Source organism: Neofelis nebulosa, chromosome 8 (assembly GCF_028018385.1).
Source record: "Neofelis nebulosa isolate mNeoNeb1 chromosome 8, mNeoNeb1.pri, whole genome shotgun sequence".
In the NCBI taxonomy this organism is placed as follows: Eukaryota; Metazoa; Chordata; class Mammalia; order Carnivora; family Felidae; genus Neofelis; species Neofelis nebulosa.
In genome coordinates this window covers 128,760,968-128,788,281 of record NC_080789.1, presented here as the reverse complement: position 1 = coordinate 128,788,281, position 27,314 = coordinate 128,760,968, and the positions used below count along the sequence as shown (strand labels likewise).

Here is a 27,314-nt window from a genome sequence, read left to right as displayed (position 1 = left end):
TTCTTTTTTTAATGTTTTATTTATCTTTGAGAGACAGAGTGTGAGTGGGGGAGGGGTTGAAAGAGAGGTGGACAGAGGATCCAGTGGGCTCTGTGCTGACAGCAGTGAGCCCGATGTGGGGCTTGAACTCACAAACCATCAGGTTATGAACTGGGCTGAAATCAGATGCTCAACCGACTGAGCCACCCAGGTGCCCTGAAATTTTCACTTTCTAAACAATACTGAATTTTCCTAAATGGTACGTGAAGGAAATTCTGTACCCAATTCTGATGCAGGGGTTTCTCCCCTCCATGACCACCAAACAGTTCTCGGACACCAACTGGATGTCCTGCAATTCAACTGAATTAAGATACTGTCTACCTGGAGATAGCGTCAGATCCCGTGGGTTAATGGCTCCATCCCACAAGACTGCCCCCTCCACCCCCTTCAGACACCAGTCACAAGTCCAGGGTGTCACCTGTGCTTCTGACCATCCGCTATAGATTGCAAATCCCAATGACGCCCTCCTTGGGTGTGATTCATTTGCTAGAGTGGCTCACAGAATTCAGAGAAACATTTTACTTTCTAGATCACTGGTTTATAAAAGGATAGAACTCAGGAACAGCCAAGTAGAAGAGGTGCATAGGGCAAAGTGTGTGGGAAGGGGTGCAGAACTTCCATGCCCTCTCCAGGTGTGCCACTCTTCTGGAATCTCTAAGGGTTCACCAAGCTGGAGGCTCTCCAGACACCTCTTCTGGGGTTTTTACGGAGGCTGCGTTACACAGGCTGATTAAATCATTGGCTGCTGGTGATTGAGTCAACCTCCAGCCCCTCTGCCTGCCTGGAAATCAGAGGGTGGGACTGAGAAATTCCAAGCCTGTATTCATGGTTGGTTCCCCTGGCAACCAGCCCCCATCGTAGGGGCTTTGCAAAAATCATTACATTAACATAAACTCCAGTGTGGTTTCTTTTTTTTATAAATAGTGAAAGAGACGTTAAAGATACTAATTTCTACCTGCTAGAAATTCTCCATCCTTTCCTGGTGTTGAAGGAGAAAATATTTAAGGATTGCTAGCATTCACTAATGGGCTTTTATTATGCTCATGGAAGGACAGGTGTAGAGGATTGGAAGAAGTCTACACAAGTTTAAATTTAGATACATAAGAAAATGCAGAGTTTCAGGGAGGATAAAATATCTTAGAAGAAGGGGTGCTTGGCTGGCTCAGTTGGTGGAACATGGGGCCCTTGATCTTGGGGCTGTGAGTTCAAGTCCCACGTTGAGTATAGAAATTGCTTAAATAAACTTAAAAAAAATTTTTTTTAATCTTAGATTTGTTTTTTTTTTTGAGACAGGGAGAGAAAGAAGAGATGTAAGCACAAGATGTGGGACTTCAGGAAGAGAAATGAATTAATAGAAATTTTAAGAAAGTTTTTGTGTGTGTTGTACAATGTAATCCTCTTCTGCTGTCTCCTTATGAGTCATTCAGGAAAGACTTATCTTACTTTCCTAAGTTTTCTGGAGTTGGATATGTTCCTTTTCACTGTGTTATCCTACTAAGACTGGTATCAAGGTGGTCTGGTGTAATAAAGTTTTTTAAAAAATATTTATTTATTTTTGAGAGAGAGAGAGAGAGAGGCAGAGAGAGGGAGACACAGAATCCGAAGCAGGTTCCAGGCTCTGAGTCTGACATGGGGTTCGAACTCATGAACTGTGAGATCACCACTGGAGCCGAAGTTGGACGCTTGACTGAGCCACCCAGGCGCCCCTAATGAAGTTTTAGTAAGGGTCCTCCTCTGAGTCAGTCTGGTCAGGCTGCCATAACAAAACGTTACAGACAGGGTGGTTTAGACCATAGAAATTCATTTTCTCACCGTTCTAGAGGCTAGAAATCTGAGATCACGGTAATAGTACAGTTGGATTCCCTTTTTGCTTTACAAATGGCCACCCTCATGCTGCACATGCTCCTGGTGTCTTGCTATAAATTTTAATCTCCCATTCTTATGAAGACACCAATCAGACTGGATCAGGGGCCATCCTAACAGCCTATTAATTTTAATTTAAGTACCTCTTTTAACGCCCCATATCCAAATACAGTCACATTCAGAGTTACTGGTAGTTAGGGCTTTCAACATATCAATTTTGGGGAAATATAATTCAGCCCATAATATCACCCATGGAAGGAGTATGTAGTTCATAGAAACCTAGGGTGTACTATGATCTATTAATCAATTCAGGAACATGGCCCGTTAGAGCTAGAAATCTTAGAGACTATTTAATCTATTCTCACTGTACTGATAGTAAGTATAAAGCAATAAAAAAAATATGAATTGCCCAAATTCACCTTGTTACCCCACTGTTTCCACCACTGGAGGTTTGAATGTTTATTTTATTCTTCACAGTTCAGCTCATTCTGACTTCCCATGATACCTTTTTCTGACTCAACTTGCATAGTCTGTCACTTTGTGCTATCTCCCCAACCATGAGTTTTTTTTTAATTGAAACTTGAAAATATTTATACTACATTTGAGTGTTTCACAGGCTGAAGGATTTTGAATCAGGTCTCTAGGAATTTCTAGACAATCAAAGGCATACACTAAAAAATTCACTAAAATTTTGGATTGGGAACCAGACCAAAAAAAAAAAAAAAAAAAAAAAAAAGAAAGAAAGAAAGAAAGAAAGAAAAGAAAAGAAATAAGAAAAAAAACACCAACCCTTAGTGTCATATCATTTACTTTAAGGAAAATGTTTATCTCAGGCTGTTTGTTCCCATGGAATGGGGGGAGTTTTAACTTGATCCCTTAGGAATGAAAATATGGAACTAGTACCTGCCCCTTCACCTAAGGGGTAAGTGACTTAGCTAACTGATGAGACTAGAAAGAGAAATTTTAGCTTATTTGCCCAGAGAGAGTTTATTAGTTTCCAGCTCAGTTTTCCATGGGGTAAGTACACAAGACTTCCCTTCTAGTTTAAGGATCCCTCTTCCCTCACTATTATGTTCCTGTAAGTGGTGGGCAGTAATTCAGAGGGAAGGGGCCTTGTCTCCAAATGAAGTCTCCCTTGGGAAAGTTGCCCTGAAATCTAGACTTCAGGAGGAATATTAGAAATCTGCTTGCAATCTGAGATTAGTTCTTTTTCTTCAATGGCAGATTTACTAGGGATAAAGTTAATATTTTAATCTCTATGTCTCTAATTACTGTGTACATTCTGGATTTTTTCATAAACTTACAGATGGAAAAATGTTCAATTAATTATCACCCTTAAAGCCAGAATTATTTAAAAGAAAGCAAAACAAATTTCTATGTTTCTATTGAAAAAAGACATCAGGCTCAAGAGGCATTATGATTCCTAGTCAGGGTAAATATAAAGGAAACCACATGTAGGCACAGCATAGTAAACTGCTGAACAAATAAAGCCAAAGGGAAATTCGAAAACACAGCTGGAGGATAAAACATAATGCCCTCAAACAAGCAATAGAGTGACAGCTGACCTCAAAGCAGAAACAATGAAGCTGTAATTCAATGGAATGACATCTTAGTGATGAAAGAAAATAACTGGAAACCCAGAACACTACCTTCAGTAAAAATATCCTACTCAAATTGTTATGAAAAAAGAAACTTTCTTAGAAAATTACCAGCAGACCTTAACTAAAAAAAAAAAAAGACTAATAAAATGTATTAATCTGTGGCAAGACAGATCAAGAAAAATCAAAATGGGAGAGACAGAAGGATAAGGCACAATCAATATCAGATGTAAAAAGAGAACATGACCATGCATCTTATCAATAATAAAAAGATGCTAAGAGAACATTACGAACAACTTATACAATTTATACACTTCAACAAGTAAAATAAGACAAATAACTTAAAAAAAAAAAACACTGCTTACCTAAAGTGGTAGAATAAGCAATAGAAAAACTCAATAGTATTATGTATGTTAAGTAGTTGGAATCTATCATTTAAAACCTCCCAACGAAGAAAAATCCAAGCCATATGGTTTTACTAGTGACTTATTCTCAACATTCAAAGAAGAGATAATGCCAATGTTACACAAACTCTACTGGAGGATAGAAAAAGAGGGAATGATTTTTGCCTTTTTTTTTATGAGGCTAGTACAACTTTGATACAAAATATGACAAGGCTATTAGAAGACAATTACATGCTAATTCCCTTCATGAACATAGAAGCAAAAAATCTCAATTGAATCCAATTATATAAAGAAGAATAATAAATCCTGACAAAGATTTATTCCTGGATACAAAATTAGCAGAAAATTAAAAAAATCAAAATATGTAATTCACCAAAATAACAGAATTAAATAGAAAAACTACATGATTATCTTAATATGTACAAAAAAACATTTAATACCATTTATGATTTAAAAACTCTCAGTAAAATAAGAGTAGAAAGAGACTTTCTTAATCTGGTAAAAGGTATCTATCCACCAAACCCTACAGGTTAACCTTGTACTTCACAGTGAAATACTGAGTGTCTTTCCCCTGTGGTGACCTACCCACTAACACCATCTGTATGTGACATTGTACTGGAAGTCATGGCCAACATAACAAGATGTATATAAAGTATAATGAAGGAATACAGGTATAAAGGTTATAAAGTAAGAAGTAAATTGCTATTATTCACATATTATGTAATAATGTACATAAAAAAATCTAAAACTATCTATAAACAAAACATTGGTCTTACGTGACTTTAACAAGGTTGTTGGATACAAATTCAAAATATAAACATCAATTGCATTTTTATATGCTAGCAATGAACAATTAGAAAATGAAATTAAAAAACAGAATCTATAATAGCACAAAGACTGTAAAATATATAGGAATAACTGAAAAAGACGTTGAAGATGTCTGCACCAAAAACTACAAAGTATTGTTGAGGGAAATTAAAGAGGACCTAAATAAACACAGGAATATGCCACGTTCCTGGTTTGAACATTCAATATTGTTGTCAGTTTATCCCAAATTGATCCGTTGATGGATGCACTGCAACCCAATCAAAATCTGAGCAGAGTTTGTTTGGTTTGGGAGAAAACGAACAAGCTAATTTTAACATTTATGGAAACGTGAAGAACCTAGAATCACCAAGCCAGTCTTTAAAAAGAAGTACCTGTAGAGGCCCCTGGGTGGCTCCGTTGGTTAAGCATCCGACTCTTGATTTCAGCTCAGCTCTTGATCTCAGGGTCGTGAGTTCAATCCCCATGTTGAGCTCCACACGGGGTATGGAGACTACGTAAAAAAATAAATAAATAAAAAGAAGTACATATATGAAAACTCATACCACCAGAAATGGAACTATTACCAGGGTACAGTACTGAGGCAGGAGGCCCTATTGGCATTGGAAAAGTCCAGCAGATTAGGGCAGAATAGAGTCCAGAAACAGACCTCAACATATAGTCATCTGATTTACAACAGAATCTCCCACTGAAACTCAGTAGGCAAAGGACTTTTTTTTTTTTTGTAAAAATGATACTCTATCACGTAGGTATCAGTATGGAAAAAAATAAAGCATTATCCCTATTTCTTACTATAACCCCAAATCAATTGCAGTAGGATTATATACCTAAATACGACAGGTGAACAAAAAAACTTTAAGACAATAACATAGTATAATATCTTCATGACCTTCAAAATAAAGAAAGATTGCTTAAATAGGAAATTGGACTATATTAAAATTAAGAACTTAGATCTGCCAAAAGAAACCATTTGGAGGCCAAAAAGGCAATTTAAGAGTAGCATAGATGTTGGCAACACACGTAACTAATTAGTGGCTTATCAAATATATTAAGAACTACTAGAAATCAATATGAAAAATGAACACACACACACACACACACACACACACACACACACAGAACCCAAAAGACAAATGGGCTTGAGCAGGCACCTCAAAAAAAAAAAAAAGTATGTTCAAATAGTCAATAAACATGTGTTCCATCTCATTATCAACCAGGTAAAATAAAAGTAAACCCAAATGTAGCTCCACTGTATATATACCAGAATGGTCAAAATTTAAAAGACAAATGGTCTGAAATGTTGGTGGGGAAATGGATAATTACATCTCTCATCTTTCGTATGCGGTTGGTAGGGATGTAAATTCCAATAATCCCTTTGGGAAATTGCTGGTATCTTATAAAATAGAAGATGGTCATTCTCTATAACTAGGTGACCCTGTCCTGACTCTGAATAGTTTCGGCTTATGCATATTTTCTCAGAATGCTTTTAGTTAAAACGTTTCCACTTTTAAACAAAAATTTGTCACTAACAGTTACACTAAAATAAGGCAGGAAACATTTTGTGGACGTCTTCTTTATTCATCCAGCATTTTTCAGGGGTGTGTCTAGTAGTGTGGGACATAAATGCAGTAAACAGAGTGAGTTCATATTGTAACATACTGTTACATCTTAAAGGCAACCATAGATAATGCACGTTATTTTCCCCAATGATCTCCTGATGCCACCTATCTAACCTTTCCTTATGATGGAGAGCATGCAGAGTGTTCACTGATTTAAAAATAAATACTCAGGGGCGCCTGGGTGGCTCAGTCGGTTAAGCGTCCGACTTCAGCTCAGGTTATGATCTCGCCCTCCGTGAGTTTGAGCCCCAAGGTGGGCTCTGCTGACAGCTCAGAGCCTGGAGCCTGTTTCAGATTCTGTGTCTCCCTCTCTCTCTGCCCCTCCCCCGTTCATGCTCTGTCTCTCTCTGTCTCAAAAATAAATAAACGTTAAAAAAAATTTAAAAATAAATATTCAGGAACACAAAAGTCTATGGACAGCTATCCAGATAGCCATCCAGATGTGGAACTGTGGTGAAAATAAGGTCCTGACACTGCTGCCCCTGCCGGCCATTTGGTGTAATACCAACTAACTTTGCCTCGGCCACTCTGTGGGGCCTGCATGAAGCACAAAGCCAGTAAGCGGCCGGCTGGTGTGGTTAACGGTAAAGTTAAAGAATTACAGGGTTAGATGTATTTGAAATATGTGCAGAAAACAAAGCCGAGCTGTCCTGATAAAGAGTGGACTGAGATTAGTCCAAATGCTCTTACTAAGATAGTTTTGTTATGTATTACACGGTGTAAATCTACAATAGTTCATTTATTTATGTCATTATTTGGCAATTTTTTTTTATTTCACAATAAATTCTCTTGGACGTAATGAGCTCAAATGAGTGGACGTACTTATATAATAGAAAAATTAAGTACTGAAGTACTGCTTGATTTTCTTAAGGAAGGTGATGACAAATGTATTATTTTTATTATTGTTTATTATTTTATGTTATTTATTTATTTTTCAAGTAGGCTCCACGTCCAGCATGGATGCCAACATGGGGCTTGAACTCTCAACACTGAGATCAAGACCTGAGCTGAGATCAACAGTTGGGCACTTAACCAACTGGGTCAGCCAGGCACCCCTAAATATATTTTTTTTACAAAATACTTCTTGGCATTAACTATTATTCATCATGGAGCAAAGTGTTACCACTAACCACCTGAAAACCAGAAGACACAAATGAAGAAACATCCACAAATACATTAAGGTAATAGCAACTTTAGGAAGGGTGTAAGCAAGCGACCACAAAAGATAGACTTACATATCACTCCATGAAGCATGCCTTTTAATTAAGATCAAATGACCAGTGCAAATTAATTTTGCTCATTTTAAATTTCAAATTTTCTTGTGCAAACACAAAAAATGAAATGATAGTTGTCAGTGTGTTCACTCCATTAGCAGAACAAGAACTTTTCAAACAGCTAAATTATTATGGTTTTTATGGCAGTGTCACTGATGCCTCAAATAGAAAATCACCTAATAATGGTAGAATTTTTACCTGTAATCCATGGAGTGAAAGTAAAGCTTTTAAAATTCATCCTGTCAAAGGGAAGATGTATGATATGATGGTGACGCTACTATAGATCCATTTAAGACATTCGACGCTAGGGGCGCATGGTAGTTCAGTTGGTTGAGCCCAGGACTCTTGATTTCTCTCAGGTCATGATCCTAGGGACACGGGATTGAGCCCTGTGTCTGACTCCGTGCTGAACATGGGCCTGCTTAGAACATGGCGTCTGGTTAGGACTCTCCCTCTCTTTCTCTCCCCTCCCTTTGTCCGGCCCCTGCTCACGTGCATGCACTCTCTCTCTAAAATAAAAAACAAACAAACAACAACATTCAACACTAAAGATAATATTTTTTTATTTTATTAAAATTTTTTTGATGTTTATTTTTGATTGAGAGGGAGATACTGTGAGCAGGGGAGCGGCACACACACACACACACACACATACACACACACAATCCGAAGCAGACTCCAAGCTCTGAGCTGTCAGCATGGAGCCTGATATGGGGTTCAAACCCATGAACCGTGAGATCATGACCTGAGCTGAAGCTGGACATTTAACTGACTGAGCCACCCAGACGCCCCTAAGATAATATTTTTATGGTTATGATACAAACACAAATTTTGGTAGAGTATTACATTGAAGTAAGGACAATATTCTTTTAAAATTAAGAGACCTATGGAGGTGAGGCGCCTCAGTGGCTCAGGCAATTAAGCACCCTATCTTGATTTTGGCTCAGGTTGTGAGATCAAATCCTGTGACAGGCTCTGTGCTGACAGCATGGAGCCTGCTTGGGATCCCTCTCTCTTCTCTCTCCCTCTGTTTCCCCCCTCCCATCTCTCTCTTCCTCAGAATAAATAAACATTAAAAAAGAAACTTGGGGAGGAGAAATGTAGTTAGGACTGATTGTGGTACACACACAATTTGCTGGTATGTCAAAAAATGTGCTACTCTTTCGTGCATCAAAGGACACAATCAAAAGAATGAAAAACAACCCATAGAATGGGAGAAAACATTTGCTAATCATATACCTGATAAGAGATTAATATCTGGAATATATAAAGAACTCTTAAACGTAACAAACAGTGAAACAAGTAACCCAATTCAGAAATGGGTAAAATGGGACTTACAGAGATAGTTCTCCAAAGAAGGTATATAAATAAATGGCCAACAAGAATATAACAAGATACTCAACACTACTGGTCATAAGAAAAATGCAAATCAAAACCACAATGAGATCCACTTTAAGTCCACTAGGACGGCTACTACCGGAGGAGGGGGGTATGAGGGGGGGAGGAGGAGGAGGAGGAGGAGGGAGAGGAGGAGGAGGAGGAGGAGGAGGAGGAGGAGGAGGAGGAGGAGAAGAAGAAGAAAATAATAATAAGTTTTGGCCAGGACATGGAGAAATTGGAGTCCTTGTACAGTGTAAAATGGCACAGTTCCTGTGGAAAACCATAGGTAGTTCTCAAAAAATTAAGTACAGAATTACCATATGATCCAACAGTTTCATTCCTAGGTATATACCCAAAAGAACTGAAAGCAAAGACTCAGGATACTTGTACACTTGTTCATAGCAGCAGTATTCATAATAGTCAAATGGCGGAAACAACCCGAATGTTCATCAGTGGATGAATGGATGAACAAAGTGTGAAATCTCTATATCTGTAGCTATCGGTATCTCACTCTCTATAGATCTATCTATAAATCTAATGGAGTATTACTCAGCCTTAAAATGTTTTTGAATGAAGTTTTGATACATGCTACAACACGCATAAACTCTGAAAACATTAGTTTACCATTAAATAAGTAAACCAAACACAAAAGAGCAAATTTTGCATGAGTCTATTTTTATGAGGTATCTCTAGTAGGCAAAGTTACGCAGACAGAAAGGAGAATGGTGGTTATCAGGCACAGTGGGGAGAGAAGTTATGGTTTAATGGGTACAGAATTTCTGTTTGAGATGATGAAAAAGTTCTGAAAAATAGTGGTGATGTTTGCACAACATTATGGAAGTACTTAATGCCACTGAACTTTAGTTAAAATAGTAAATTTCACTTTATGTGTATTTTGCCACAATAAAAAATGTGCTATTTTACCAACCTAAGTAGAAGTTATTCTTGTCTAGATTATATATACGTGTGTATATGTATCTTTTTTTTTGAGAGAGAGAGAGAAAGAGAGCGAGCATGAGTAGGGGAGAGGAGCAGAGAGGGAGAGAGAGAGAATCCCAAGCAGGCTCTACGTTCAGTGTGGAGCCCCACGTGGGGCTTGATCTCACGTGAGATCATGACCTGAGCCAAAAACAAGAGTCAGATGCTCAACCGACTGAGCCACCCAGGCATCCCTATATATATCTTTTTTTGTTTGCTATCCATTAATAATCAGGTTTTAGAAGTACTTAAGCATTTAAATACTATTTTGTTAATATGCCTAATGCCCTGCAATGGTATTAGAAAATAATCCTCTATATTTTGGTCGAATTTTTCCAGAATCTATTGAAAATCTTAATCAAAATGTTAAAAAATTGGGCACAAAAAATGCAGCTTTTCAAACTTTCACCAATTTGAATTATTGAACACCAAGCTTGTGATCAGTAAGGTACTGAAAGATAACCCTACGAAAGCAACTGGGGATGGGGGACTGTTGAACAAATTAAATGATAAGAACTCAAATATTGTACGAGATTTAATTTTAAACTTTTACTTTGAAACATGTTGGCATGTTTGATAGCGTTCTTTTAATTAGATGTATTTACATTCTAACCAGAAATGAATGGAATTGAGAAGGTTTTGCTGCAAATACATGTGGCAAAATGCCTGAAAGTATTTTAGACAACTTACTTTATAAGTTTTGCTTATAAAAATACTTGCTGAAGAAGATGATTCTGAATAAAAACAAAAAGATAGCATCTGTGGGAAATATTGGCATAAATATTTACACAGTTCAGTATGACAAAAACTAGATTTGAGATTATCATTCATTTAGCAGACTTTGCTCTGATCTTACAAGGTACTTCAGAAGGTTCAGAGAGATCATTTGCATCATGAATACACTCTGTGGAGAAGAGTCTGTTGACGGTCTCACCCTTCTTAGTTATTTTAACATTAAATGCAACTTTGAAGACATTTTGCAGGCAGTTTTACAAAACGTATTAAGACCATATTAAAATACATGTTCTGGGGTGCCTGGCTGGCTCAATTGGAAGAGCATGTGACTCTTGATCTCAGGGCTGTAAGTTTGAGCCCCACGTTGGGTGTAGACAAAAAATTAAAAAAATAAATGTTCTTCAAAAAAAAAAAATACTAGATGTGGCTAAGACCAATTCATATATGTGAGTATGTGTCAAGCATAGTTATTCTATTTAAAAATACATATGCAGATTATCAATATGAACATTTTAAAGAATTTTTTAAAGTTTTTAAATTTATTTTGAGAGAGTGAGACAGAGCACACGACTGGGGGAGAGGCAGAGAGAGAGAGAGAGCGGGACAGAGAGAATTCCAAGCAGGCTCTGTGCTGTCAGCATGGAGCCCAACATGGGGCTCGATCCCACCAACTGCGAGATCGTGAACTGAGCCAAAATCATGACTTGGATGCTTAACCTGCTAAGCCACCCAGGAACCCCCCCCCCTTTTTTTTTTAGAATTTTATTTTAATGTGCCTAGTTATACTTTAATATTTTGGAGGGGGGAGGTTTGTTTTGAAAATCAGTTTTGAATCAAAATCTTTTATAGGTCTACCTATTTATTAAATGAATTTGATGATCAAGAAGTAAATTTTAATTATTTTAAATATCACCTGTCCTTTCAAAAGTGTCCCAGTTTGGATGACCAAAATATGTGGTCCTTCTATCTGTGACCCAGAAATTCTACTCCTAGGCATAGGCCCACCAAAGTGTGTACATACGAGCAACATAAAACATATGCAAGGATATTCATAGAAGATTATTTGTAACGACCCCAAACTGGAAACAACCAAATAATCAAAAACTGAATGGCTAAGTAAATTATGGTCTCACCTATGGCTGTACACAGTAGGATCACCACATTTCCGAGCAGTCTTTTTTAAGTCTTTAAGACCCACTATTGACAGCTGCCATTGGACGGGTTGAGAACCCTGAGGTCCAGGCTTTCTTCTAGACTCTTCCTCCTACTCAAGACTGTTATGCGGCACCAGCCATGAAGCTGAGGGTGAACACAGTTCTCTGGGCTGTGGTTTCCCTTCTCCTCGCAGGTCCTTTTCTGATTCTGCTATAGGAGAGATTCAGGTCAGGCCACCATCCACCTCAGTCCTTTGAGAGCTGGGGCTTGTGCTCTTGGCATTTTGATGTCCCTATTGATTAGCTCAGTAAATAAAAAGATCAGGTCAGTCTTCCAAGGGACAACTTAAACTTGCCTCCCCATATGAGTCCTATTCCCTTTCCCAACTGGGGCCAGGACTCTTTCCCTCCCACTTGGTAGGAACAACACCAGCAGGCGCCTCTGTTCCTGTCCTGCGCAGAGACTAGGAGGAGCTGCGGGGCAAGTGCCGCGACTTCTTCCGGGACAGCTTCGCCACATGCTGCCGCTGCTCCCCCAGGCTTCACATACTGAGCACGAGTGTTCCTTTCTTAGAATTCTCGCCTGCAAGCCAGAAAAGTCCTCGTGAGGACTCGCCATCCTTTTCAGAGGTGGAGGATTTACTGTTTAGACAGGTGACGTGACTTGAGCTTTGGGGACCCACTCTGGCACAATCAGGACCGAAACCGACCTCGAGTTTCTTGACAATAGAAACAGACATGAGGCCGAGGGTGGTGCGGATGGCGTTTATGGTCAGCTCGCCCCCAGGCAAGAGGGAGATGGCCCCGGCGAGAGAGACAGCAGGCTGCTTCCCAACAATGCGCGGGAAAGGTTTTTAAGGCGCGGAGGTGGGAGTGCCGTGACGTCTAGGCACGTAGGGGCGGGGAAAGGCGGAGGGTGCGCAGGCGCAGTGGACAGAACACGCTGTTTCCTATGTCACTCGTTTCCCTCGGTAGCTCTCCACCCATATGCGTGAGTCTTCGCGTTACAATGGAGGGAAAAGTCAGTGGCAGATCAGTGACGGGGTCTGCGGGGTGAGGGGTGGGGGGTGCTTACTGGTCTAGTCTGGTCTTTGCGGGAGCAAACCGGTTGTAAGGTACACCTGGCGCTTGCCTCCAGCTCGTGGCGTCTCTGCGTGCAGCCCCTGCGAGCTGGGTTAGAGAGATGGGTGATTGCGGTTGGGATGGGAGGGGGCCGACGTGCCCTGCAGGTTCCTAAAAATTAAAAAGAAATGCTCTGCAAAAGAAATGCCTCAGGCAAGGGGACTACGCCTGGGCTGATACTGAAGCGCTTTCATTTTGAAGCGGGCCGAAGTTATAAGGAGATTAGGGCCTGGGGCAACTGTACCCCAACATATGCTTTTCTAGGCAGGGGCCTCAGAATCCCTGTCTGTGTCCGACGGAGTGGTGTGCTGGAGCCTGAACTCCCGCAGCAGCTTCCAGAAACATCGAGCAACACGCTGGGCAGTGCCGTGATCACATGGGCGGTGGCTACCTGAGCCACAGAGACGGGCCAGCCCTGCAAGCCAGGGCTCTTCCCCTTCGACAAGGTGGGTCCCTGAGACTTTTCCAGCACCCCCCCCCCCCCCCGCCTGACACCCCAAATCCCACTCTATAGGACACAGTTCTGAAGTAAAGGGTATTTTAAGGCTGTCCTTTCATGAGTAATAGTGTAGTTGAGTAGTGGTGTGTAAAATAAAACCAAACCTCATGTTTTGAAATGCAGCCTGCACAGCAGTGCTATGTTACATGTACTTTAATACTGAAATCAGTGTTAAGGAGTTAAATAAATACGTTGATTTAAAAAGTTCTTCTGAGGCGGGGGCCTGTGTGGCTCAGTCGGTTAAGCATGGGATTCTGGTTTCGGATCGGGTCATGATCTCACAGTCTGTGAGTTTGAGCCCTGCGGTTGGGCTCTGTGGTGACAATGTGGTGCCTGCTTGGGATTTTTTCTCTCTCCCTCTCTCTCTGGCCCTCCCCTGCTCTCTCTCGCTCTCAAAATAAGTAAAAACTTTAAAAAAAGTTCTGAGGCTTTGCACTTATAATTCATGTTTGGTTTAAAAGCCCACGTTTTCTTAGGACATTTCCCGTTTTTGTGTGAAATTATCTAGGGTTCAGTAGATGGCGCTGCGATACTGTCTTTTTGGTCGGATTTCAGAATTGTTGCTTTCCGGGACACTAATCAGAAACTTGCAGTATGCATAGAACAGGTTGGAAGGGAAAACCTGACCTCTTCAGCAAGTTCTGGATAGGTACCAACTAAGATTTAAAGTCTCATTTTTTCAAACCTTTTAAAATTCTGTGCTTTGAGTAAGTAAGGTAAATTGTGAGTAAGTTGTAAAAACATCCATTCGTTGGGCATTTGTCTTTAATGCCCTTCATCTGAGATTCTCAAGGTATTCTGCTGGGGTTTTCTCTCCAGGTCTTATAATTCAGATGGGTGGATGAACATAGACAAAGCCTTTACTATTCTTTTCACACGTAGAACAACAGAGTCCTGAAAATCATGTTACTCTGCAAATTAGATTTTTACTCGCAGAAAACTGCTTTTCGATTTTTAAAAAGTCCCCAACACTGTAAGAAATAAGATGAACTCTTTGTAATGAGTTAAGAATGTGTGACCGGCTGGCTGCTGCCCTTTTCCTGTCGCCCCAAGCCTATCCCTGGAGCTGGCTAATAGGCGTCATCTTATTCAATGTATTCTTCATTAAATATTTCAGGGATGCAAAATAGGATAGATAATAATATAACAAACATACATGAACCTACACTCAGCTTACGAACCAGAATGTCACGAGTATGCTCGCACGCTCTGTATCATTCCCAGTTGCATTGACGGCCCTGCTCCCTCGTATTTAGAGTTCACTTTTTCCATTCGTGTCTTTGTCATCTATCATGCTGACTTTGTCTGCTTGCAACTTGCTTTTTTTCCCATTCAACATTATGTTTTGGAAAACTATCGAGGTTCATGTGTAGTTGATTCATTTTTACATTTGCATGTGGAGTGAATTCTCCACACTTTGTTTAAACCATTTATCTATTGATGCATATTCATATTGCTTCCATTTTCCAGTATTACGGACAACACACATTCTTGTTTATGTGTGAGATAGTCCTTTAAACCTGTACGTTTTACACACCTTAACTATGTCATAACAACAACAAGACATAAAAAATACCTAAAGATACTGCAGCCAGTTGAACTTTACATCCCCTCATCCAATGTAGTTTGCGTGATTAAAAAAAAAAATTTTTTTTTAAATGTTTATTTATTTTGGACAGAGGGAGAAAGACAAAACATGAGCAGGGGAGGGGCAGAGAGGGAGGGAGACACAGAATCTGAAGCAGGCTCCAGGCTCTGAGCCGTCAGCAGAGAGCCTAATGTGGGGCTTGAACTCACAGACCGTGAGATCATGACCTGAGCTGAAGTCTGACCCTCAACTGACTGAGCCACCCAGGTGCCCCTAGTTTGTGTGATTTTTTAAATATTTATTTTGACAGAGAGAGAGTAGGGGTGGGGCAGAGAGAGGGAGAGAGACAATCCTAAGAGGTTCCATGCTGCCACCGCAAAGCCTGACACGGGGCTTGATTTCATGAACTGTGAGATCATGACCTGGGATGAAATAAAGAGTCAAATGCTTTACCAACTGAGGCACTCAGGTGCCCCTGTGTGATTTCGGATAGGAGTCCATGATTTAAAAATATTAGAAAGCAGTGGACGAGGGGTTAAAAAGCCACTTAGAGGGCAATTCAGCCTGAGTTCGTTTTCTAAATACCTATGAGTGGGATGGTAGGTCATAGAGGTACACACAGCACTTTACTTTAGAATGCCAAATAGCTCTGCAAGGTCATGGCAACAGTTCTCACTCCTGTGTTTGGGAACAGCAGCTGCTTTTCATCCTCCCCAATACTGTCAATCTCATTGTTGGTTTTATTTTTCTTTTTTTTTTCCTTTTTCTTAGTGAAAATTTCAAAAATCTACACAGAATAATGGACTTTCAAGTTCCTGTCATTCAATTTCAACAATTACTAAGTCATGGTTTTTCTTGAATTCTGTAGCCTCATCCACCCACACCCTCCTCCCCGATTATTGGAAGCAAATCTTAATCATTCCAGGATATTACTGTAAAACACAAGGGCTCGAGCATAACATTGATACCATGATCACACTTAAAAAAAAAATTAACAGCCATTCCTTAAGCACATCAATAGCCCGTCAGGGTTCAAGTTTTCACGATTGGATTGTCACCGTTTGACTCGAGATCCAAAATAAGAGGCATAAAGTGTGATTGTTGATAATGTCTTACAAATGCCTTTTTTTTTAAAAATTGTTTTTAATGTTTATTTTTTTAGAGAGAGAGAGAGAGAGAGAGACAGGGCACAAGCAGGGGAGGGGCAGAGAGAGAGAGGAAGACACAGAATCCGAAGCAAGCTCCAGGCTTCGAGCTGTCAGCACAGAGCCTGATGTGGGGCTCAAACTCACGAGGGATCATGACCTGAGCCGAAGTCGGACTCTTAACTGACTGAACCACCCAGGTGCCCCCAAATGTCTTTTAACCTATGAATTCTTTCCTCCATGCCTTTATTTCTCCTTTTGATATTTTCTTCTTAAAAACCTGGATTGCTCGTCCTGGAGAGTTTCCCGTAGTCTGGATTTTGCTGATTGTGTCCCACCTGGTTTTACTTGCTCCTTCATCTCCATATTTTCTGAAAACCGAGGTCACATCACGCTCAGGGTTTTGTTAGAATGTTTTGGACCATAGGTTGCAAAGTGCTCCCGTACATCCTTTTGAGATCTCTTTCTATTCAAGGAATCGAGCTGCGCCGCATGGCTTAGGGTCATAGTTCATGTGATGAGAGGCAGCAGTGTTCGGGCTTGGTTTATGTGATTTTCACCTCTCCCTTTAGGTAAATTCGATGACAGTCTTGGAGGGGAGTCATTCACCTGAAATATTCAGTGCATCAAAACAGTAACTTCTAAGCCCCAAACAACTTCCCATGTACTTTGGATCCTGGAGGTCCCTGCTCCTTTTCTAATTGGTAAATTACTTTTAGTTTTCATCCAGCCAGTACCTGTAGGATTGGAGTTCAGAAAACTTAAAAAGTCTTCTTTCTTGTTCTTTTTAATTACTAAGAAGTAAACTGGATATCTTTACATGTTTCTAGGCTACTGGCTGAATCGGGAGAAGGCAAAATAAGTAGCCTGGAAGCCCACAGAGCAAAGTAAATGATATGACATTTTTTCATACCACTCTTGGTCTTTAAAATTCACAATCTTGGGCCGCCTGGATGGCTCAGTCGGTTAAGCAGCTGACTTCGGCTCAGGTCATGGTCTCACAGTTCCTGGCATTGGGCTCTGCGCTGATGGCTCAGAGCCTGGAGCCTGCTTCAGATTCTGTGTATCCCTCTCTCTCTGTCTCTCTCTTCCCCTCCACCACTCACACTCTGTCTCTGTCTCTCTCTCAAAAATAAATAAACATTAAAAAAATAAAATAAAATGCACGGTCTTGGTGAACAATGTGTTACATAAAAAAGAAAGAGGATTGAAATTTAATTTCTGACCTATTTTCCTTTCCCTTTAAATTCTGGATGGAGGAACTGAACCTGAGAAACTGAATGAAACAAAAAAGAGAAAAGAGGAGGCTTGGGGTTTAATCTGATACAAAGTCATAAACCTTGAGGGGAATCTGGCGGTTTTTATGCTTAGTCTAAGTATCTAAGGGATTTCAAATGATCACTGCAAACATAAATAGAATAGCAAAAGCTCTCTATTCTGTTTGTCAACCTTGGGTTGGTGTTGGGGGAGTGAAAACTCACGTGTAGCACAAATGCCCTTCATAAAGCCAGGTGTGGTTGAGCAGGGCCGGTGCATGTTAGTCCCAGCAACCTTCTTGCCTTTTACCCTGTGATAGCAAGTTTTCCTATATGTAAATACAACTTTAAGGTCTGGAGAGAATTATTTGAGGCATTGTTTGCTTTAGTCTTTAAAAAAATAATAAGTTTGATTATCTTTATTATTCTTGTTTAAATTCAGTTGAGTGAATATCTTTGAGTGACATATTCTTTAAAAACAAAATTTGAATATTGATCAGTAAATTATTAGATGGTTGATTAAGATAAATTTTTTTACTTTGAAACCGGTAAGAGTATGTGTGGTCACACAAAGAATATTTTGCGTGATGGAGATGATTAACCTTTTTATGACTAAATGATGGACTTTGTAAAGCTATAATTGCTAAGCTGTTGAAGGGTTTCACAGATAGTAGATATGAACCATATTTGAACACAACGGGCTCACTAGCAAGTAGGCAATCTGTATTACACACAACTGATAGATGTGGAGAAATCAGGCGATAAAGGGCACATTTACTGAATGGGCCCATTTCCATCAGGTGAAGGAGAAGAAAGACAAATTGGATGTGCAAGCTGACACATGACAAGTTAGAGCTCAGGGGGGCCCTAGAATCATTTCCTTGTTGGGAAACCCAGGGTGTAAGGGGATAACTGGTTTAATATCCCATACCTCATTAGAGGCAGAGCCAAGAAATCCTGATTGAGGCCCCCCCCCCTTTTTTTTAAACATTTATTTATTTTTGAGAGAGAGAGAGAGAGACAGGAAGGTGGAGTGTGAGTGGGGGAGGGTCAGAGAGGGAGACACAGAGTCCAAAGCAGGCTCAGGCTCCGGGCTCTGAGCCACCAGCACAGAGCCCCACGCAGGCCTCAAACTCATGAACCGCGAGATCACGTCCTAAGCTGAAGTTGGTCGCTTTAACCAACTGAGCCACCCACGTGCCCCATTGAAACCCTTTTCAGTACATTCTGATAACTTGTTAACTATGAAAAGGACAGCAGATAAATCAGCTTGTCACAACTAGATGATGGTTGTTCTAAATGAATGCTATAGTGTTTTTATGGCCACGGATCAGAACACAGACTTCAGATGTAAGGCTGCATTAAAATAACATTTTTTTTCATGCTTTTTCAATTACACGCATGAACATTAATGGTATGTTAAGCAGAATCATCGTTTAGAATAGTTAACAGCAAACTGACACACACAGTCCAGTATGAATTCTTCCATTTTGAGGGTTGGCCACCAGAGGGTGACAATCATTCTCTTTTTCTCCATACAGGACGGACATTATGTGATAAGTTATTGAGATAACTCCGTTGGAGGACTGGCCTCTTGCTGCCTGTTCCCACTGCCCTCGTCTGCTGTGGTGTGACTGTGTCAGGTCATTCCCTCTGGTCTCCTGGTTTCTGGTCTTCCATGATCCTGCCAGACAGGTATTTATGACTACATAGCTCTTCCGTTTAAAATCACTCAAGGACATAGTCTCTTCAGGGATTCTGTGGCATTTTGTATCCCTCTATTTTAGCCATTTATCACACGGAACAGCAATGATTTATTGATGTGCCTACCTTCCACATGAGCATATGAACTTCTCTAGGGTGGGACGTTGCCTCAAAAAATATTTTTTTTTCTGTGGCCTTGACTCCTAGCCTGATGCATAGCATATTGTCGGCTGGTTAAATGAATAACAGCTCATAGTTGAGGAGCCCCATCTGTCATCCTTATTCTGTTTTGATACGTACACATGTGGTCACCGGCTCTCTTGGCCTTGCCTCTGATTCACACATCATGAGGCCGAGGAGTGGCCTGATCTGCTGCCTCCACTGAGGCACCCCTCTGGAATGAACTGTTGCTTGAAATTACACATTTTAAAAATTGAACACCTTCGTAGGGATTAGTTGACAGCTGAGAACAAGAAGGAGATCTGGGTTGGAGATGAAGGAGTTCGGGGAGGTGAGATGCCTGGGAGGACAGGAGGGTATGAACAAGGTGTCACAAGGGGGGGTTTCCAGTGTCACAATTAGACCTCACAACCTAGGCCATGCTGGCCTTTGTTCCACTTATAGCATCCTCTCGTGGACCATTTTTGACATGGGCTCTGTTTTGCTAACTTGTGAACACAATAATTAAGATGCATTTTGGACGTAAAACGTTCTCATTCTTTTTCACCTGGAAACACACCTGCGTGATAAGAAGAAACTCAAATAGCACAGAAGGATTAAAAAAACTTACTTCACGCACACCAAGCAACAATCTCTTCTCTTGTCTATTTTAGCTTCCTTAGTTTTTCTTTTTCCTCATTTAAAGTACCCCTTTCCCCTGAAAGTCAAAATGATTACATTTCTGAAAGAATTGGTCTACAATCACCATCGCCTTAAAAACTTTACTGATCAGAGTTTTAAAGAGGTCATATCTAAAACGTGGTTAAGCGGTCATTCGTGTGTCTCTGTATCCTTCTCATCCCTGGGGATACAGAGCCCATCAGCACTCTCGCCAAAAGCAGCACTGAGCAGCTGGTGTAGGACGTGTGCCAGAAATGAGTGCGGGAGGTCAATCAGACGTCCGATATTTGCACCAGTTAGTTGCAAAATGAGAGATAGATGGAAACTGTCAGAATGGCTTGTCTGAGTTTGTAACCTACTCCTTTTCACCTCTCGCTGGCAGATGATTTCAGGGGGAAACGAATCTAAGATTGGACAACATGATGATTCTGTTTTGTCTAGACATGGAAGCGAGGTGTAGGCTGCTATGAGTTTAGAAGAAAAGGGGAAAGTTATTGCTATATCTAAATAGGTCCCAGTTGTACAAGGTCCCTAGGCACAAATATTTTCATGAAATGTTGACATTTCAGAGATGTAATATGAGGGAACTTTCATTTTTTATATTCATGTATTTTGGATTTCAATGAGTGTGATTGCTTGATATTCATCCCACTTGGAAGATACATGTTTTGAAAGGGCGTTGACAATTTCAGTATTCCTTAATATGGTCCCTCTTGTGTTATTTAGAAAAGCTTCGGAAATGGAGAAAGGGTTCCAATCCAGAGACATGTTGAGGCTTTGGGGAAAATCCAGTGTTTCAAAGGCATGTGATGTAAAATAAATCAAAAGAAAGCATTCTGAGACACAAACCAAGAGAACCCAATGCATAAGGGGACTTACTTGGCAACTAGAGGCTTCGTGGTACATTGGCCTAAACAGTTGTCATCTGAGATGATAGCGTTTAGCAGGCTGCTCTGTACAGAGAGGTACTCAGTAGATGTTGTTGGTGACAAAAAGTTTATTATGGAGAAAAAAAGAGTTTTGTGAATGAAGAAAAATTGTGAGGCAACATACCCAAATGTCTTCAATGACTTCAGAACATTTTTTGATATATCAGTGATAGAATAAAATATTTTCCTGAAGTATGCAATAAGAATCTGAAGTGATGCTCAGAGAAAATAATTTGGTTAATTCTGGCCTAAAACATTTGAGACAGAAATAAAGCTTTATCTTAATTAACACTGTATTTACATAAAATGTGCCATGATTCAGATCAACTTGGTAAAAGCATATGTTAGAGATGTGGTACTGAATATTTCAGATTCCGATTTGGTACTGAATATTTACTATGATTTCTGAATGCTCGCATGTTGAATATTCTTTTTTTTTAATGCTTATTTTTGAGAGAGACAGAGAGAGACAGAGAGTGAATGGGGGAGGGGGTTTGGGGGCTGGGGAGCAGAGAGTGAGGGAAACACAGAATCCAAAGCAGGCTCCAGGCTCTGAGCTATCAGCACAGAGCCTGACGAGGGGCTCAAACCCATGAACCGTGAGATTATGACCTGAGCAGAAGTCAGACACTTAACCTACTGAGCCACCCAGGTGCCCCACCTGTTGAATCTTTTTTTTTTTTTTTTTTTAATTTTGTCCAAAATGCAAATGTTTAATTCTTTGTTAACAGATGTAATAAGATAACATATAAACATATGTTGTTCTAGGGGCGCCTGGGTGGCGCAGTCGGTTAAGCGTCCGACTTCAGCCAGGTCACGATCTCGCGGTCCGTGAGTTCGAGCCCCGCGTCAGGCTCTGGGCTGATGGCTCGGACCCTGGAGCCTGTTTCCGGTTCTGTGTCTCCCTCTCTCTCTGCCCCTCCCCCGTTCATGCTATGTCTCTCTCTGTCCCAAAAATAAATAAAAAAAAAAAAAGTTGAAAAAAAAAATTTAAAAAAAAAAAAAAAAATAAACATATGTTGTTCTAGAATTTGCATACCAATTTACATTTCTAACAATATTACACAGAAAGAATTATTTAATACATTATTATTGATGTAGTTATTTTCATTCTTTTAAAAATTTTACTAATAGAATTTCTTGAATATTGAATCATAATGCTTTGTTTTTTCTTTAATTACTGGTAAGGTTGATAATATTTGAATACTGGCTATTGTTTCAAATATGATTTTTTCATAACTTTTATCTCTTTCTTTTTTTAATACTTTCCTTTTTCCTGTATATATATTTTTTAAATTTTATTTCTTATTTTTTAAAATTCACATCCAAATTAGTTAGCATATAGTGCAACAGTGATTTCAGGAGGAGATTTCTTAGTGCCCCTTACTCATTTATCCCATCTCCCCTCCCACAACCCCTCCTGTAACCCTTAGTTTGTTCTCCATATTTATGAGTCTCTTCTGTTTTGTCCCCGACCCTGTTTTTATATTATTTTTCTTTCCCTTCCCTTATGTTCATCTGTTTTGTCTCTTAAAGTCCTCATATGAATGAAGTCATATGATATTTGTCTTTCTCTGACTAATTTCACTTAGCATAATACCCTCCAGTTCCACCCACATAGTTGCAAATGGCAAGATTTCATTCTTTTTGATTGCCGAGTAATACTCCATTGTATATAAATACCACATCTTCTTTATCCATTCATCCATCTATGGACATTTGGGCTCTTTCCATACTTTGGCTATTGTTGATTGTGCTGTTATAAACATGGGGGTGCATGCGTCCCTTCGAAACAGCACACCTGTATCTCTTGGATAAATGCCTAGTAGTGCAATTGCTGGGTCGTAGGATAGTTCTATTTTTAATTTTTTGAGGAACCTCCATACTGTTTTCCAGACTGGCTGCACCAGCTTGCATTTCCAACCTGTCGAATATTCTTGAAGAAATACCTTTAAGTTGGATTCTTCCACTGGGATTCTATTCTTTTGTTCCAATATTTACATGAAGATAACTCCCTCTTGTGTTTCCATTTTGAGTGAGCAAAATCTGTTGTAGGAGAGTCCAGAATGAGAAAAACAATGACAATTTGAAAAACATACCTCCCTCCCTTTAGAACTTTGCACTAGAATTCCTTTTATGGACGAAGTCCAGCTGATCAACCTTTCTGGCCCTGTTTTGTCTCCTGCCATTCTGCTTGGGCTAAAGGAATTGAGAAGACAGTGGACAGAGTGGGAGTTGAGGTGGGTGGCAGGGTGAAGCAGGAGACCCCTTCCTGCCCAGGGAAGTTATCTTCTGTTCACCACAGGACCTGGAGCCCATTGAGGCCAGATCCCACTGAGGTTTGTTTTCACAGATAGCTGAAGAATTGTTTTCCCTTGGGGTTTGCACTCATTTATTTGTGTCCTCCCCAAATCTCTTGACTCAGTGTTAGACAAACTCCCAACAATGAGCTGGACAGAATTCCAAATGACAGAGTTCATTGCCTCACATCATGGAGTGGGAATCACAGAGCTCACTTCTGTGAGGGAGGGAAGTCTGCCAAGTGTCGGGCGTCGGTTCCACCGAGATATGCAGGGTATCACAGGGCCAGTGCTGCCAAAGTAGACACGCTGTCCTCCCCTGACACAGGAAGAAGTGCGCCCTGGGAAACTAGCACAGACTCATAGAGATGCAGGGTGAGGAGGAACATTACATAGGAGGAAGTAAAAAAAAACAAAACAAAACAGAACCCCCCCAAACTTGTGTTTTTTCTTTTTTCCACAGTAGAGCTTATAGATGTGGAAGTAAAGGAAAAAGAGGTGAGAAGGGGTGAGGTGAAAGGGGCTCCATGGTGAGGTGAGGCGGCAAAGCTGGTCAATATTAATTTTACTTGCCTTTCATTTACTTCAGTACTTAAAAACATTTTTTGAGCGGCCCCCTTTTGTTGCCAGACAGTGTTCTAGGAGCTAAGACTATAGTAGTGAAAGACCAGGTCTCCGCCATCATGGAATTTGCATTTATGTTTGCACGCATGTTATTATTTATATAACATAATAATTTATATAGATATGCACATGTCATTTATGTATGAATGTATTTATACATATGTGTAAATATATGTTCTGTGTTATACATAATCTACAAATTTTATATGTTTTATATATATATGTAATATTCTAGTAAGAGAGAATGACAATAACCAAGTAACCAATGAAACAAATAAATAGATCATGTAAATGCTATTATGGAATTTACATTTATATATACACATATGTTGGGGCACCTGGGTGGCTCAGCCGGTTAAGCGTCTGACTTCATCTCAGGTCATGATTTCACGGTTCGTGGGTTCGAGCCCCGCATCGGGCTCTGTGCTGACAGCTCAGAGCCTGGAGCCTGCTTCCGATTCTGTGTCTTCTTCTTTCTGTCCCTCCCCTGCTCATGCTCTATTTCTCTCTCTCTCTCTCAAAAAAATAAATAAATGTCAAAAATTTATGTATACACATGTGATTTTTTATATAACATAATAGTTTATATAGATAAATAGATGTTATTTATGTATATATGTATTTATACATATGTATAAATATATATTATTTATATATAACCTACAAATTATGTAGATTAAACAAGTAACCAATTAAACAAATACATTCAGCTAGCAATAGGTGCTGTGAAATAAAGCAGAGCCAGGGAATAAAGAGTAAGAGAGTGTGTGTGTGTGTGTGTGTGTGTGTTAAATAGAATTTATTTTTTTTGAGAGAGCATGTGCACAAGTGGAGGAGGGGCAGAGAGAGAGAAACAGACAGACAGACAGACAGAGAATCCCAAGCAGCCTCCACACTCAGCTCGGAAGCCCAACATGGGGCTTGATCTCATGACCTTGAGATCATGACCTGAGCCAAAATCAAGAGTCAGATTGAGCCACCCCATTATGTGTGTATTTTAGACAAGCAGCCAGGAAAGGCTTCTAGGAGGAAGTGATACTTGAACAGAAAACCTAGAATGAGGGGTGAACAATTCAGATGAGTAATTTATCGTAAAACTGGGGAGCGATTTTCCTTTCCTCCAGCTCAGGATGCTGGATATCCCTGGGGCTGGGACCACAGCCCCACTTATGGAATCACAGAGAGACCAGAAATTAGAGCTCCTCTACTTCAGACACATTGGCGGTGGACGATGAACGGGAGAGCTATGGCTTGGCCGGGAAGGCTGGGTCCGAGACGAGGCGAAGGGAAAGCAATGCCTCCAGTTCCCATGGACTGTGGGTAGAAGAGGCACAGTTAGTTGGCTCTGGAAGTGTAGCCTTGACTCCCAGCACTGCTGCTCATCAGCTGGGTGACCGGAGCAAGTTATTCAACCTCTCTGTGCATTAGTTTCTTCATCTAGAGAATGGGGTTAATAGGGTCCCTCTGTCACAGGGCTGTTGTTAGGATTAGCTGAGCTCATATACATGCAGAGTCCTTAGGACAGTGCCTGGCATGTAATAAGTTCCATGGGAGTGTTGGCTGTCATATACCTGTCTCCCTCCTCAGGGACCCTCCATTTTCCCGCACGCTTACTCAAAAGGTTGATTAAGGACCACCTACAATAAGGGCATTATTCCACCCTGTTGAAGCCAGTGCCCTCAGAGCCTAGTTCACCCTTGCAACCTTCCTTACTGAACCTAAACACAAAAGAGCTGATTGTTTTTGCCTCACAGACAATATGGCGCCTTTCCTGGCTCCAGGAGGGGATTTCTCCAGTAGGGATGGATGCAACTTTCTACCCACAGGTGAGGGAAAAAGTTAACACATTTAATCTTCCTTGGGAAATCTCAGTACCTGAAGCACCTGTGTCATCAATGCCATATGCAGAAAACTCTTTTCAGTAGCTTGTAGGAAAATGCAGAAGAAATAAAGAACACGGCAATTGTTCAAAAATGCTCATTTAGTCATGTCGCTCTTCTGCTTAAGACATGTTAATACTTAATATCTAAATAGTAATATTTAATACTTAATATCCAGTGGCCCATTGCTGACTGGATAGAGTACAGACTCTGGTTTGAGGGTGTTCATGTTCTTCCCCTACTTACCTTTCTGCCCTCACCTGTCCACACTCCACAGGCCTCCCCTGGTAATTCCAGCCTCATAGAACTTCTTTCAGTTTTCGCAGCCAGCCAAGCTCTGTCTGACCTCCATATTGCATATGTTTTAGCCAGAGCATTGCCCTCTGCCCCTGGCCCCTCCTGTCCTTCACCTGACCTCAGGTGATGCACTCGAGAAGTCTCTCTTCATTCATTCCTGGTTCTGGGAGGCCCTCCCGGGTCTTCCAGGTCTGCGTGAGGGGCTCTCTTACGTGCTGCCTTAGCAACTGCCACTTTCTGCATCCCTGACGGAGTCAATTACTCAGAGTATGTCATTGCATGCCCGTTATCCCCATGTCCCCTCTGCTGCGATCAGAGTAGTAACTCATGAGTTTCCTTCCCCAGGGCTTGTTCTCTGCTTTCTGGGAGTTCACAGTCTGTCTGATGGAAGGGCTGCACATCACATACAAAGCCAGCAGTCCAGCCAGTGCCTCCAGCAAGTAGACTTCTGGCAGATTGGCCCAAACGTAACTAGAGCACCAGGACGCGGCAGGGAGTGTTCGGAGGTCTGCCTGGGGGGGGTGGGGTGGGGGGGAGGGCACAGGTGTCCAATCATGCAGGCCTTTGTCAATGAGATGAGAGTTCACTGTCATGGGAGCATAATAGGTGACAAGGAGGAGTTTTAAGCAAGGGGAATGGGCTGTCTTTCAAGTTCATCATGACAGAACAATCCCACTCATCTGATCTGCTGAGTCCGAGCCTCACCGGCTTCTTTCCTATAGGCTGTCTCGAGACCCCTGCCGATTTGTCACCTCCCAGCTCTGCATGACCCTTTTCAGCTGCATGACCTGGTGCAAATTGTTCAGTCCTCCTCCTCCGGCATCACTGTTGTCACATGACTGATAGGAGTAATAACAGAACCTACTTACAGGGGTTTGTGAGGATTTAAAGAGGTAATGTCAGTGCAGTGCCTATGGCCGTGACTGGAGTAGAATGTAAGAGTAAATGACAAAGACCGTAGTCGGTGGTCATTCAGGCAGTACAAGTAACAGCAGTAACAGCAGCACAGGGGACAGGGGGTAGCTCAGTCCGTTCAACGTCCAACTCTTGATTCTGGCTCAGGTCATGATCTCACGGTTTATGAGATCGAGCCCCGTATCGGGCTCTGTGCTGGCAGCATGGAACCTGCTTGGGGTTCTCCCTCTCCCTCTCTCTCTCTCTCTCTCTGCCCCCTCCCCAGCTCACACTTGTGCACGCACGCTCTCAAAATACATAAATAAACGCTAAAAAAACCCAATAGCATAGAGGAGCTGTCCACAGG

General features: G+C 40.8%; 1 long non-coding RNA gene across 1 annotated transcript; it reads left to right on the top strand.

Moving 5' to 3' along the window:
• The first annotated feature begins 12,951 nt into the window (after positions 1 to 12,951).
• On the top strand, positions 12,952 to 26,524 carry LOC131483556 (uncharacterized). Its single transcript, XR_009247768.1, has 4 exons — positions 12,952 to 13,043; positions 13,256 to 13,437; positions 19,021 to 19,174; positions 26,399 to 26,524. It is a non-coding gene; the product is annotated as an uncharacterized LOC131483556 (long non-coding RNA).
• The last annotated feature ends 790 nt before the right edge of the window (positions 26,525 to 27,314 follow it).